This window comes from Chelonia mydas, chromosome 9, assembly GCF_015237465.2.
Source record: "Chelonia mydas isolate rCheMyd1 chromosome 9, rCheMyd1.pri.v2, whole genome shotgun sequence".
In the NCBI taxonomy this organism is placed as follows: domain Eukaryota; kingdom Metazoa; phylum Chordata; order Testudines; family Cheloniidae; genus Chelonia; species Chelonia mydas.
In genome coordinates, this window is record NC_057855.1 from 23,834,353 (window position 1) to 23,850,165 (window position 15,813).

Here is a 15,813-nt window from a genome sequence, read left to right on the forward strand (position 1 = left end):
GGCTCTGCGGGCTGCTCCCACCTGCAAGCCCGACTCCACGGCTCCAGCAGCTCCCTTTGGCACTTTTCCCAGCCAGTGGGAGCCCCAGAGCTCGCGCTTGTGGCAGGCGCAGCATGTGGAGAGTCTGGAGACCCCCCTCGCCGCTCCGACCCTAGGAGCCAGAGACCTCCCAGCAGGGCTGGTGAGTGCGGCCAGGGAAGGGGGCAGGGTGTGATGGAGTGAGTGTCTGGAGGCATGTGGGGTGCTGGCCTGTGAGGGTGCTGGGCAGTGGGAGGGGAGGTTTTTGTGTTTTGGGGTGCTAGGCAGTGGGGGCCTGTTGGGTGGTGCTGGGCAGCTGTGGTGGGGCTGTGGGCAGGGGGACACTGGGCAGGGGTCGTGGTGTGCACAGCAGTGTGCATTTGTGGTGGAAATGGGGGGGCCTCTGGGCATAGTGGGTTCAGGGGTTGCAGGGCATAGTGGATCCAGGGGGTGCTGGGCAGGGGAGCTGTGGCACAGCATGGGCCCACCCCCAACAGGAAGGGACATGCTGGTAGCACAGGGCCAGGCAGACCCAGTTTACCCCATTGCCCCTGGCCGACTCTGCCCTTCCCACTGCTCAACTCCTCAACTGAAAGCGGAGGTAGGGGGTGCAGGGGTGGGTCCTAGCAGTGCTTACCTGGGGTGGCTCCTGGGAAGCAGCCGGCAGGTCCCTGAGGTGAGCGTCGTTGGGCTGAGCCAGCAGTGTGGCTCGGGCTCCCCCCAGCAAAGTGTGTGCAGACTGGTCCACCTAGCTCATGGCAGAGCCAAGGAAAGGAGACACCTGCCTCTGCACATGCTGATTCCACCCATGGCGGGCCGGGGCTGCACACTGCTAAGCTGCTGCCCAGCTCACTTATCCACATTGGCAAGCAGGGATTGCACCTGGCGGCGTACATCTGCTCGATGTACAATCGGGACGCCATTTGTCCTGATATTCAGGTAAAATTTTAAATTTGGTAGTGAAATAGAAAATTAGTCGACTGGGAATGTCCCATTAAACCTGACTGTGATCTGTTATCTAATGGCAATTTGGGGTTTTCAGGTTGTTTTCAGGTGTAATGCTGAAGCTGGGGCTGAAGGCAGGACTGTGGGCCTCCCCACTGTGACTGCAGCTGGGGTTAGAGCCAGGGCTAGAACTGGGACCCTTCGCTCCCTTGCCCTGCAACTGGGTTTGACTTTGTAACCAGGATCCTGTGCCCCTGTCCTGCGGCTTCTGCTGGGGGCTGGAGCCCTGGGCCCCTGGCGCCATGGCTTCTGCTGGGGGCTGGAGCTGGGGCCAGGAGTCCTTAAGTCCTTCCCCCGTGGCTTGTGGTGTGGGCTGCAGCAGGGGCCATACACCCCTATTACAGCTTCCTAGGGCTGTGTGCCCCCTCTCATGGCTCTGGTCGGGGCTGTGCACCTGTGGTTCTCCCCCTTCCTCTCTCTCTTCTTCCCGCCGCCTTCCCCCCACCCCAGCTCACCTAGTGTGTCCTGATATTTCACTCTTGCCGTCTGGTCACCCTAGGCCCTAGTCATCTTCCATAGCATCATGATGGGGGCAGGAGGGGGCTAAGCAGATTGGCTGGACACCCCACCCCATGCCAATGGACATGCAGTGGTCAGGACACCCACGCAATGCTGTAGGCCTCTTGAAAACTGGCAGCACGGTAAAATCCGTTTCCTGTCTCTGCTCTCTCTTTGCTTTGTAGTGGGGTCTTGGTGCCCGTTTTTGAGTAGGGAGCTTGTGTACCACAGGCAGCCATTTTAGAACAGGTGCCTGTCCTAACTTCTCAGCAGCCATCTTAGAGTCCACTGGGTGGAAAAGGATAAGCTTTCCTTTCCAGACTCCTTACTCCAAAGGCCTTGGCCCCCTCTCCTGGAAGTCCTCTCTAAGCAGTGTAAGGGTCACAAGACATAAAAGCAAAGAAATCCTAGAAGATCATCAGGAATGATTCTTCCCTGCACAGCTTTTTGCCTTTGCTGTTCATGGGTATCTTCCCACAGCAGTCAGCCAAAAAGGGGACACAGATCAGGAGGAGGTCTAAGATAGAAAACACTCAAAAATATTTTCCCGTGATCTGTAAAACTGACCCTTACATTCTCATGCTGGCTATCTTGTTTAAGGGTGCAAAGGTAGCTGGGTAAACTTGTGCTTTAAAAAACAAAACAAAAAAATACTCAAGTTTTCCCTGACAGATGGGTCGAATGAGCTCTCTGCTGAGACTACGAAGTGATTAGAGCCTCTGCAGAGGCCACTTGTTTCCCCCCACCGCCGGAGCAGTCCTTGCTTACACAGAGTTCCTGCTCTCTCACATTCCCAAAACAGACTGGGGTTGGGATCCAACTTAAAAAGAAATTTCCATAACATCTGCTTTAGTTCCAGATGCCTCACTCAATGCTCAAGAAGGCATCTATGGCTATGGAAGCAGATGCTTCTGCAAGACAGGTTTTGGGTAGGAAACCTATACTTGGGGGAGTTGGGGAGCCAATAGAAAAAGCTGCATCTGAAGCACAGGACAAAAAATGTTTTCGCTTCTTAATGATTTAGTTAGGAGATTGTAAGCTGTTTTTCCTCTGTAGGTAGCCTTTGTGGGGTATTGGAGCTTCAAATATGTATGCTTAGAGAATCTATTTTCTCCCCTACCATAGGTTGGGGAAAGCCAGGACCATTAATTCTAGAGGTGATTCATTCTCCAGGAATGCTCCCAAGTGAAATCAATGAGTACCAGCCTATTTCTGGGGGTGGGTGTGTGCATGCTGTCCCCCCTTTTTTCACACCTATTTTGCCACCAATGTGCACAAATGATTAAGACTCTCCTGTCCACGCCCACCCCCACCCCTGCCACCAATGGTTGTCAAAATTCAAAAGGACTCCTCTTCCCCCCCAACCCCCTCCAAATCTGCCTGTCCAAGAGGGAGGCTATGGTCCGGCAAATCTTTGGGGTGATACCAATCCTCGTCTAGGGCAGGCTCTATCGGGACTTACGCTCCATGCTGTTCTTGGTGCCAAAGAAATCAGGGGAGTACAGGGCTGTCCTAGGTTTAAAATCACTTAAGCTGATTCACAGCAGCATGGCTCAGCCCCAAAGCTGCCTTTAGCAATCATGTCTTCAGCAGAGGGAGCTCAAGGGCATAACCCAGACTTTTGGGAAATCAACATGTGATCTCCTCTAGCTCCAATTCCAAGAGGAACAACTTCTAGGTCAGGAGCAGAAAGGGTGGGCCTGGGGACTTGATGCATTCTCCCGGGTATGGCCAAGGACTCTGCTGCAGGCATTCCCTCCTTTTCCAAGGAAAGCATGCACCACCTAACAAGTAGAGAGACAACAGGCTGTAGTGATTCTGATTGCACTGCCCTGGCCAGACATCCCTGGTTTGCAGAGCTCTTGGAGAGAGAGAGCGGGCCTCTCCACCATTACTGTCCACTCTGGATCTTCAGTCACAGGCCTGACTGTTCCATCACAACCCAGCATCTCTAAACCTGAGTGCCTGGTTATTGAGGGGTCATGTTTAATAAAAAAACCACTAGGATATACCAGTGACATGTTCTCAATCCTGCTGAAGTTCAGCAAGCTTTCCCCCAATTCTCAGAATACAATATGGAGACCACTGGATTCCTGGTTAACATCAAGAGGATACACAGTGGGCATAGCCTTAGTTGAATTGCTCTTAAGATTCTTATGAACGGGCTTGCGTTTGGAATTGCAGTGCATTTCACTCAGATCTCACCCGTCAGCTCTGGTATCCTCAGTTCTGGTAGCAGGGGGGGTCAACCTAGTTGCCCCTGCACATTAAAACAAAAATTGTCCAGCCTAATCAGACTTCTTATTTGCAAAGTAGCTACATGCGACCTTTTCTAATTTTAAATCTGCTGTTGGGTTCCCTTTTCAAACCCCTGTCTCAACTGTCACTATATTTCCTTCTATTGGACCGACTTCTGGTGGTGAGAGAGACAAACTTTCGAGCCACATAGAGCTCTTCTTCAGGTCTCTCTGTGACTCAAAAGCTTCTCTCTCTCATTAATAGAAGTTTGTACAATAAAAAAAATATTCCATCACTCATCTTCTCTTTCTAATAGCCTGGGACTGACATGGCTACAACTACATTTCCTGACAATTAAGGTCAGCTTCCTTGTGTCCATAACCTGCGTATAAAAGGTATCAGAGGCAGAAACTCTGCCCTTGATCTTTTTTCCCATAGTGAAAGGGTGGTAATACTCAGACTCTTCATTCATCCCTAAAATAAATTTCTTTCTTCCTCTCGTCCCAGGAGCTTTTTCTCCTTTTCGGCCAAACCCAACCCCTCAGAAAGATACCTAGACTGCAATTAAGATCTGTATTGAAAGGACAAGCTCTCAACAAAACCTCTGCTTTGTTCATCCTTATACACCACAAGGTTAGGAGACAGAAAGCTTCCAGGGCCCCTGTAGCAAGATATATTTTGGAGGAGGAGATTTTCCTGGGGCATATCAAGTCAAGGGCAAAACTCCATTCAAGATTAAAGCCCATTCTGCAAAGTCAATGGCAGCTTCGTTAGCCAGTGAAAGTTTTGTGGTGCATCGATCTTGTGTATCCCTGCATACGTTCACTAAATGCTAGATGATCGCTAGACTTCAACTGGGCAAAGCAGCCTTCTGAAGGAGGTTTCTACAAGCCGCAGCACACCTTTTCCTCCCCCTCTCCCTCCCCCCGCCACCCTCCCCAACAATTGATAGTGAGGGGTGATGGTCGGGTGTACTACAAAAATCCTATCACTACTTGTATTTTATGTTGAAATGTTCTCAATTAATATTACAGTTCTTTAGGATGCAGTAAAACCCAGCTTACTTTTCAAGTACAAGCTTTTAGGTCAATTACAGAAAATTTAGAGGCCACACCATGCTACACTTTCAATGATACATCCATACTTTATTTAAAAAAAAAGTAGTTTAGCAAAACAGGTATTCAATTACTACTTACACATATGCTACTATTGTACTTGCTCACAGATGAAACGATGTAGCAATGGGTGATCAGTCCACTGACAGAACCTGGACCCAAATAGTCCTGTTTTGATGTTAACTGGAGCTCTTTCCATAACCTAACAAATCTACGTCTTTTATATTCTAATACTAATTAACATTAAACAGCCCTTTACAATAATATTTCTACCTCCTTATGGGCTCTTTACAATACACACTTTAAGTTCATAGCTGCACTAATAGCTTTCCCATATTCTCAATATAGATAGCATTTTACTAAACATTTACAATTCTCAGAAACAATCAGTAAAAACCTGGCTCAAAACACAATGGTAGCATTAGCTTGGGTCATGAACTTGTTAAATCTTACTTTCCCATAACATTGTCTCCTACTTATCTTCTACTTTTCTCAGAATAGCCACTTCAATTTCCCATACTCCTCTACTCTTAGGAAATACCAGCATTCCACCTTCTCCATCAAACATTTTATTTAAAACTTCATTACCTATTGCAATTAAAGGGGTATCCTAGCTAGTTAGCAAATCTTGTGTCCCAGTAATGTTTGAGTACTCCTTTGGAGTAAACTATGTTACCAATTCTTGGTGATCTGGTGTAAACTCAGCCATAATATCAACAAATTCAGGTTACATAACATTTCTCCCTTACCTTTTAGGACTAAAACAAAAATTTGGCTATTTTGTAACACATCTCATTGCATCATAATAAAAATGCCTTTCTCTTTTCCACTGCACAATAGTGTGCATCATTATCATAGGCTAATCTTGCCATTCGTATCTTCCATTTAGTCAGTCACACTGGGCAGGATCTAAATTCTTCTGTCTGGAACAGTAACACTTTTTGTGGGAGGAGTATAGGGCAGTTTCATTCACCTCTGCTGTACAGGGACTGCCCAAAGAGGACATACCAGCATGGGCCAATGAGACGAAGGAGAACCAGCCAACCTGGGTCAACCGGCATAGTGTGCGTTCTACACAGCAAAATAAGCAACATAAAAACAAGAACACATCAGCCTCCGACAACTGTGACATGGGGAAGCAGCCAATGGTTAGGCCTCTTTGAAAATCCCAGCTAACTATTAATATTAATGCTATATGTGAGCACAAACCATGCTGAAAGGCAGTGATATCATGGATTACAATGTAAGCTAAAAGTTACAGTGCATTCAGGACCTTATTCTGCCCTACCACATTATCTTATACTTAGTATGTAACAAATATGCATAGTCAGGAAGGAAGTTAATTGCCTTATCAATCTATTTTTGAAATAGAATGAAGTATAAGCAGAGCCTAATTTATGCATTTTTCTTATAACAATGTGTATTTTATATAATTAGTCCTGGGGGAATTCTGCGCCAGTGTGCAATGCAGAATTTCACAGAATTCCCTGTTTTCCCACACAATTTCTCGCTGCCAAAGGGAGGCTTCTATCTCTGCTTTGAACTCTCAGCCCTGAACCCTCCCCCTGGAGTTAGGTACCTAAGCCAGGTCAGCCCATGTGCTAGTAGATGAAACCTGGACCTTTCTCACAAAAAAGAAACCCACCCTGTTAGAGCCAATAACCCATTTTTAAGAGTGCTGTCCTGGATTCATATCCCTGCTCCATGTGATTTAGAGTAGGGACTTCATCCTAGTTCTCTTACATTTAAGGTCAGCACCCTACCCACCAGGCTATTCTAGGCTGGGACCCTCAGTCTCTCCTGGTGAAGTTCCACTTTGTATAACTAATAAAATATTCATTACGCAATAGAGAGGGTGAGACTATAGTGTGGTGGTTGAGGCACTCCCCTGGAATGTTGGAGACTGAGGTTCAAGTCCCTTGTCCAATCATTATCAACACAAAGTGGAACAGCTCCAGGAGGAGAGACTGAAATACCCTCCCAAGCATTCCTAATAGCCTGGTGTTTAGCGCACCCTCATGGGATATGGTAGCCCCTCCATTCAAATCCCTGCTCTAAATCAGTCTGAGAAGGGATTTGAACCTGATCACTGACAGCCCAGCTACATACCCTAACCAGTGGGATAGTGGGTATTGAAGGGACATCCCTTTTTAAAATCCCATTCCTTTGTGCAGGGCCCAATCCCATAAGCATGTTCCGAGCACACATGTGGGGATCAGGCTCTGCTGACAGACAGGCAGGGGAATGCTTTGGGGCTCTGGCTTGAGCAAGGGCCCTGAGCAGCTCATTAGCTATAGAGTGACACCAGGATTTAGGTGGCTTTACACAGGCCCACCAATGGAAACTTAGGCACCCTCAGAGTGAGGCTGCAGCTGATCTGGTCCTGCGAATGTCAGTAGCACCTAAGTACCTTTGTGGATCTAGCCCTTAGTCACTTTTGAAAATTGTGTCCAGTGTTTTTGAATATCACAAAATAGCACAACTCAACTGCCATCCCTAGATTTGTAGCTGATCTTAGTAAACAATTCTGCTGCTACACAGGAAGGAACAGAATCAAGTTCACTTTCTTAGCTGCATTGGCTGTGCCATGCTAACTGGAGTAAAAAACAGTAACACTTCAGGCACTAAAGTAAACAGCTAATCTCTCTCCAATTCTAATCTATATGTTTTTATGCCAAACTGAGCACCACAGTTTATAATTGGCTACACCCAGGCAACAGACCTGGTGAGTCAGAAGGTGGTTTTACGTGGTCATTTTTCAAAGTGGAATCACACTATAAAGAAAACTCAGACAATTTACTAATATCTTGACATCTGTACTCTATCTCTGAGCATTAATACTAGTTACACTACCTCCTCTCCTTCACTGCTCAGCCCTTCACAGGGGTATCCTGGAGTGCAGTACAATATCTCCCTCTCCCTCCCTCTCTTTCTCTGCCTTGGGTGCTGGTGCAGCTCTCATGAATTTTAACACCCTAATCTGAACTGCTGCAACTTTAGAACCTGACTGAGGCACTAAATAAGGCCATCAAGTGCAAGGTGAACTCAGGTATAACGGTGTTGCAACACAAGAATGGTGATGGGGTTCTAGCTTACTCTGCGGTCAGATGCTCATTGCCAGTAATTGTGCCTCTGCTGGTTCCAGGTGATCATCAGGCTCCTTCCACCAGGTGAGTGGCAATTTGAACAGATACACCAAGTAAATCCTACCGTAGTGCTGCCTCATACTGAGTATTAAATAGCTAAGTTCTGGGAGCGGGTGGCTGTCCATAATATTTGTGTTAAATCCTGGCTTCTAGTATGCAGTGGCTGTCAGATTTTTTGTTTCCTCTGCGGTAGTACTCATCACTTTTATGTATTTTTATACAACTGTACTTGTACATTCATCAACAGTGACATACATGGCTGATAACATGTTTTAATATAACCTTCTGCCATGACACTAAAGAAATCCATGAAGGGCTAAGGAATACTCATATAGCAGAATGCAGTGAAGGATATACTGTGTTCCTTTTATATGGCAGGTATTTTTAGTAATCATTAACTTCAGCACATGGATTTCTGCTTCTGCTGAAAGCACAGCAGGCAAGGTTACCCAATCTGTTATATTAAAACCATCTGGTCAGCCGCTGAGAATTTGTTTTATATTGCAGAAATCAAACTGCAGTTGCTACAGAGTGGCAGATGGCAGCCACACTGAAACTGAAATGCCAACTGCAGGACACATTGGATTGAGACTACATTTTCCAGTTTGTTAAACTTGTTTTAAGAAATCAGTTTAACACCCAACTCTGCTGCAAAACTGTAAAATTAGCTGTTACAAGAAAGTTCCCAGGCAACTCAGAGTAAGCTGGGATTTCATGGGCCTGCCTTGATTAAAACAAAAATTGTCACTGACAATGTTTACAAAACAGGTTTTGAAACCAGTTCGCTTGGCAGAAAGAAATAATGACTTTTTTTAAAAAAATGAAGAATACTTGTTCAAATATCTTTTTTGAAACTGGAGCAAAGGTGATTGTGATTCATTAAACTGCACAGAAATCACTGCCCTCCTTCAAACAAGCCGCATGTCTTGGTGGAACGCCATAGGAATGCATATGGCCAACAGATGGCAGAAGGGGGGGAGGGAAAAAGTTTGCAAGGTAAAAGCACGTTTCTTACTCCTTTTCTCTCGATGAAACAGCTGCTGGGCACCCTCAGAGTTAGGCAGCAGCTGATCTGGTTTTGAGAATGTCAGCAATGCTATAGATGGGGCCAGAAAGTTTATAAAACATAACTATGTGCAGATGAATTTCATTGTGTTGTGGGCTCCTACTGGCTTAATAAAGTCAGACTAAAGCCCTGCTTTTTAAAGACATGCCTCTCCCACCATTTGGAGGTGTTGCTTACCTTTTTATTTTTTTAAAGCCTAACTCAGTTGGGATGTCAGTGAATCAGATTCAAATCCCTTCCCAGCCAAAACAGTTGCTGGGAGTGCTCCAAATCTTACTAATTTTTGAAGGGAAATCTGAAGCACTAGCAAGGCTTTTCATTCAGTGTTCATGGATTCATAGATTATAAAGCTAGAAGGGACCACTGTGATCATCTAGTCTGCCCTCCTGCATAACACAGGCCATAGCACTTAGCATATATCTTTTAGAAAAAAAATGCAGTCTTGATTATTCTTCTTTTTTCATATGGCTTAGAAACTGCCATATTAGATATCCAAATGTGAGTTGGCAATCCAATTAATTGCTTCAGATGACGCAGAGTACACGGCAGAGATACCATGGATATAATTATTTGGGACATTGATAGGTTGAAGTCAGATTCACCAGTCACAGATAGGTTCGAGTTTCAGTCCCAATTTACGGAGAAAGTAAGTGCATCTGCCATGTGATGTGAAGATGTGATTCAAAGTGACCATATTTTCCATCGTAATGAAAAACAACTGGGTTCTTCAGCTGGATCCTTGATGAGGTGTTTGTTTGAGCATTGGCAACCTTTCACCTTGCTCCCATTGTCAAGAAGAATCCTGAATCTTTGAGCTCTTCCACTGCAAGCCAAAAAGGTTTTCTAAATCTGAGTCAGAATCTCAGTAAGTTATTTAGGTCTTCTTGTATTGGAAGATCCTTGTTCCCTCAAATACAGTGGGATTTCTGAAGTATTCTCATGTCACGACAGATTTGGAGGGGTGGACGTGCACCAGTAGAGGAAGCCGCAGTTGTGACATTGATTTTACTCTGCCCATAATTATCCGTGTGGCAGTGTAAAGTTGAGAGTCGACAAGTGATATGTGGGAGCTATGTGTGTCCAGATGGGTGAGAAGTATTCTTTGGCTGAGTAGACAAAGGCCAGTGAAGAGATCTGTAGAGTTTTTGCATTGGCTCCCTAGGTCATTCCTGCCAGATTCTGGGTGAGATTGACATGCATCTTTATTTTATCATGGATATATTTCAGGTGCTGGTGGTATGTTAGGCTTCAATATAATGTTACACCAAGGTATCTTGGGATGGAATCATGTCTTATCTACAGTTCTGCCTTAGCCATTTGATTGTTTATTTGGAATGCTGACACAAAAGTCTTGGTGGGTCTTGGTTTTAGCTGCCAATATAAGAAATATTCTTCCATGGTGTTAAGGTCCTTGGTTAGCTTTGTTCTATGGTAAGTAAATCCTGTGTCTGTGTAGTCAGAGCAACACCATCAGCATAGACAAATTTCCATAATAATGTTGGGAAAGGTCACTTGTGTAAATATTAAACAGGATCAGGGCAAGGATTAATCCCTGTGGTAGGCCATCATTGAGAGTTTGTGGCGTTCTAAGCTGGTCATCAAGGAAAATGCAAAGGCAACGACTGGTCAGAACGTCTTGGAAGAATTTTATTGTTGCATTGCATGGGAGAATTTTGCTGTCTTTCAGAAGGAGGCCATCCCTTCATATAGTGTTGTAGGCGGCAGATAAGTCTAAGAAAGCTGCCCGAGTATTGATTAAGTTTTCATTGGACTCTCTCCTCAATGTGTGTTGTTAAAGCTAATATTTAGTTGGCACAGCGGTGGTCTGATCAGAAACCCACTTATTCATTTGGTATAATTGCTCCTATAAGCAGCACAATCCTTGCCATTAATATTCTCTCCATGATCTTGTACGACATGCAGAGGACTGATGTGGGATGATATAATGAGGGATTATTGGTTAGCTTCCTGGGCTTGGCAATTGCCGAGTCCATAGCCTCACCCCAGATCCTCAGGACAAGCACTGCGGAATGGATATCGGAGAACAGTGCTGCCAGCCATTGCCTTCCCTTGGCTCTGAGGTTTTTAAGAAATTCTGGAAAGAATCCAACTCACTTCTTTTGTGAGTGAGGGGTCCTTGTTTACTTCCTCAACGCCGTGGAGGGCAATGAGGGGAGGATGAGGCGGGTAGCGAGCTATTTGTCGGAGCTCTTGGCATACTTTGTGTTTAGTAGATTTATCCCCTGTTGCTTCTGAGTTTGTAAGATGCATTCTTGCAGCTGCATCTGTTGAGACTTCAGGATTTTGATGTATCACTGGGTCTGCAGTCTCGAGCTGAAGCAATAATAGCCAGGCTTTGATGCTGGAATGAATGAAATCCAGACCTTCAACTGTCTTGATCTTGATTTAAAAATTGCTGATGACAGAGAATCCACCTAACCCTTGGTAAGTTGTTCCAGTGATTGATTACCCATACTGCAGGGAGAAGGTCTGAGTGGAACTTCTATATTATTGTTAGTTTCTTTTTTAATAAAGTCAAAGCCCAGGAGGGTGAGTTTTTAACTCTACAGTTATTTTGTTTTAGACCATGCTAGGAAAGGCACCCACCTACTCATGCAAAGCTAATTTTAAATTGCTATCATCTGCAACATTAGGTTTGAACTGGCAAACATCAACTTCCATTCAATACACAATTCTTCTTTAAAATGTTGAGTAGGGATTTTAGTATTAAATACCTACTAGCTTGCACGGAGCCAAACTGCAATGCAGACTTGACTTTCCTGAGTTGGCATGGTGAGCCCTGAGCTCCTGTCTCTTGGATGACATACTGTAGTTTGGACACTTTTCCAAAGGATATAATAATAACTAAGCAATAATCCTGTAATGAACATGAGCACTAATTCTTGGGCGTGAATGAGCTTGTTTGCCTATTTGGTTTGTCTTTTGGCTTGCCTAAAGTTTTCAGTGTGGTCTGTTGGGGGTTGTATGTTTGGGGACTGCATGGGAGTGGGGATCAGCGGCTTACTAGCTGAGTGTGCTCTAGCAAGGCTCTAGCCTCCTGGCCTTTGAGCATTCTTCCCCTGTATGTTAATGAGGGGGCAGGGTTGACCTAAGAGAGAAGGACTTAAGAGCCAGACGCTAAGTGACCAGGCGGAGCTAGTGAGGAAGGAAGTTTGAGAAGGAGCAAGAATAAAATTGCCACGGTTCAGAAAGGCTGCACTGCCAATGCCAACACTACTCCTGAGCTCCTCCACCTGCACCTTTGTCCAGACAGAGAACCCGACCATGGATACTTCTATCCTGGTCCTGGTATGGCTTTGCCAAGACTGGCCTGCATTTTCCCTTCATAGGAAGCCAGGCTGGGGAGACCATCCAGTGTGAGAGGTGCCTACTGGTAGAAACTCTCAGGAAGGAACTGGGAGAATTACAGGAGGAGACGGCTAGACTGACGGCAACCATGCCCTTGAAGAATTAATCAAAAATATGCATATTGAGACCTCTAAGGTTGAGGAAGCAATCCAGCTGGAAACATAAGGATCCATGACTAGAACCCTGGTCTGTAGTCCCTGGGAGGGTTGATGCTCCCACAGTGCCACTGAGAGGAATGCAGAGCCACCTTCGGGGAGCACTGTGGAGATTTGGCATTACAGGAAGTACCACCCAAAGGTCCTAGAGTGACAGTACCCTGCGGCCCTCTGATTGGCCAAGTGCACTATTTAACCCACAGAGACTTCTGGCCTACTGTGATTCCAGATCTCACTTTGTCTTCTGACTCCAGTTTCCAGCCCCAGCCCGACTGTGATCCTGACTCTTGCCTCCTGATTCCAGACTGGTAACTATCTCTGATCTCCAGTCTTCGATCCCAGTGTGATTCTGACTCTCGCGTATTGAACCCAGCTCTCACAATTCCTCCAATCCCGGCTCACTGACTACCATTCTTGATGAGTAGATCCCAGCCCAGCTGTGACTGCTAGGCTAGACTGCCTATGCCCTGATCCCTTACAGAAGAGGACTGCAGCAGCAGCACCAGTGGAGGAGGAAACAGCTCGTCCACAGGGTAGAACCCCTGTTGCCAGCCCACCATCCACAGAGATTTTTTAAAAAGGTGGTGTTGGTCGGTGACTCCCTTCTAAGGGGGTAGAGGCATCCACCTGCCAGCTTGAGCTGGCATCCCAGGAGGTGTGCTGCCTGCCAGGGGCCTGTATCTGAGACATTACAGAGGTATTGCCAAGGATCATCTGGCCTACTATCCCATGCTGCCCATCCATGTGATATTGTGAGGTATGCGAGATATCCTTGAGCTCTGGGAGTTAGGGGGAATGAGTTGAAGGTGCAGGTGGCCTGTCAAGGGTAAGGTCCCAGGCAGAGACAGACACATCCCGGTGGTGGAAGCATGGCTGAGCAGTTAGTGTCACCAGGAGGGCTTCTGCTTCCTTGACTGTGGGATGCTGTTCTGAGAAGGACTGCTGAGCAGAGATGGGGTCCACCTGTCAAGGAAGGGGAAGAGTATCTTCAAATGCAGACTGGCAAACCTAGTGAGGCAGACTTTAAAGTAGGTTCAACTGGGGACCAAGGCCCAAAGGTAAATCCAGAACATGCAGACCTGGGTTAAGGGTTGGAATCTGGGGGGAACATCAGTCTTCATAACAGGGACAAAAGAGAGACAAGAGGGAATATAGAGAGAAAACTAATGAACATCTTAGATGTCTATATACTCATGCAAGAAATATGGAGAATGAACTAGAAATACTGACACAATCACAACCCATCACAGAGACTTGGTGAGATAATTCACATGACTTGAATGTTAGTATAGAATGATACAGCTTGTTCAGAAAGGCCAGACAGGGGAAAAAAGGGAGGAGATGTAGCCTTGTATACCAAGGATGTATACACTAGCAATGAGTTTGATACAGAAGTGGGAGGCAGAACTGTTTAAAATCTCTGGGTAAAGATAAAAGGGGTAAAAACCAAGGGTGACGTCATGGTAACGGTCTACTATAGACCACCTAACCAGGAAGAAAAGGTGGATGAGGCTTTTTAAAAAAAAACTGCTAACAAAATCAACCAAAGCACAGGACTTGGTTGTGATGGGTAGTTGAAGTCCCCACAGCATCTGTTGGGAAAATAATACAGCTACACAAAGACTGACTGACACAGCTACGGCAACCCTGCATAATTATACATGAATATTCGATTCAAAACAGTTTGGTACATCTTTTTCACCACTAGATGACAGTGTTTAGCAAATTTACCTATGGAAGGACTTCTGACACTGACAAGACCAAATCCAAATGTTTGTGGCTGACATGAAGCTGTTGAAAAGCCCTTATGTTGACAGCGCTGTTCTTGTTTAGCACTGTGAGATTGGATCTGAGACACCACACCTTCATGCCTTAATTGTGTTGGCATTTGCTCTCTGAGGGATGGGTGGATGAGAGGATGAGATAAGCTTCAAGAAATGAGAACCATCTATTGAAGTCATGAGTTACCAGGAGTCATGAGTTCCATCACAGGGTAGGCTGCAGTTTATTAGCCCAGCCCTCAACAAAAACGTATTTTTAGTACTGTCAACTGCAATAACTGCGGAAAGTTTCAGAGCACAGAGGTGTATTTCAGTTTGATATGTGACGGGGCAAGGCCAGATGGCTATAGAAAAGTAGTGGGAGATAGATATATTAGCTCCAGGCTAAACAAATCCCTGGTACCAGGATAAATGAAATGGCAGCTGCTCCAGGTCAGTTAAGACACCTGGGGCCAATTAAGAACTTTCCAGAAGGCAGGGAGAATGCTAGGTTGATTGGGGCTGGCTGAAACTAGTTAAAAGCCTCCCAGTTAGTCAGGTGGGTGGGCATGTCAGGAGCTGTGGGAGGAAGTTGCACTGTTGGAGAGACTGAGTAGTACACACCATATCAGGCACAAGGAAGGAGGCCCTGAGGTAAGGGTGAAGTGGAGCTTGAGGAAGTGAGGGCTGCTGTGGGGGGAAGTAGCCCAGGGAATTGTACATGTCTTGTTTCTAAAAGGTCAGCTACCATAGCTGATACTAATAGGGTCCCTGGGCTGGAGCCTGGAGTAGAGGGTGGGCCCAGGCTCCCCCCTGCCACCTTTGCCCCTGATTAATCACTGAGACTGGGAGACAACAGAGACTGTGCAAGGAAGGATAACTTCTCCTCACCTCCCTTGCTGGCTTATGATGAAAATGGCTCAGTAGACTGTGACCCTTGTCTCTAGAGAGAGAAGGGTTATGTGGAGGGTCACGGTGAGCCTCTGAGGCTAGCGAAATCTGCCAGGAAATGCGGGACCCACAGAGGCAAGGACAGAGCTTTGTCACAGATAGCAGAGTCATTCAAAACAAAAACTCACTGTAAGAGTTTGGCTTTGTTTCTCAGACTTTTTTTTTTTTCAGAAAAAGAAAAAAAAAAGACAAATGAAAAGACTACGCATGATTTGGCTGTGCTCATCGCAACAACACTTTGTCAAGAAAATAAACACCTGAAATTGCTTTGGCCTAGAGCCTCAAAGGTATTTAGGCACCTAGCTCTCATTCAAACTACTGGGAGTTGGGTACCAACTTACTTTTGAAGATCGGGGCCTTTGGCATTATGACACCTGATTTAAAGCAAAAGTGCGACCTGAAAAATACTCTCCCTTACCAGTTTACATGTCTAATCTGAATTTTTAAAAAAATACATTATTAAATCCTAGAGTGCACCTCTTTATCCCTAGA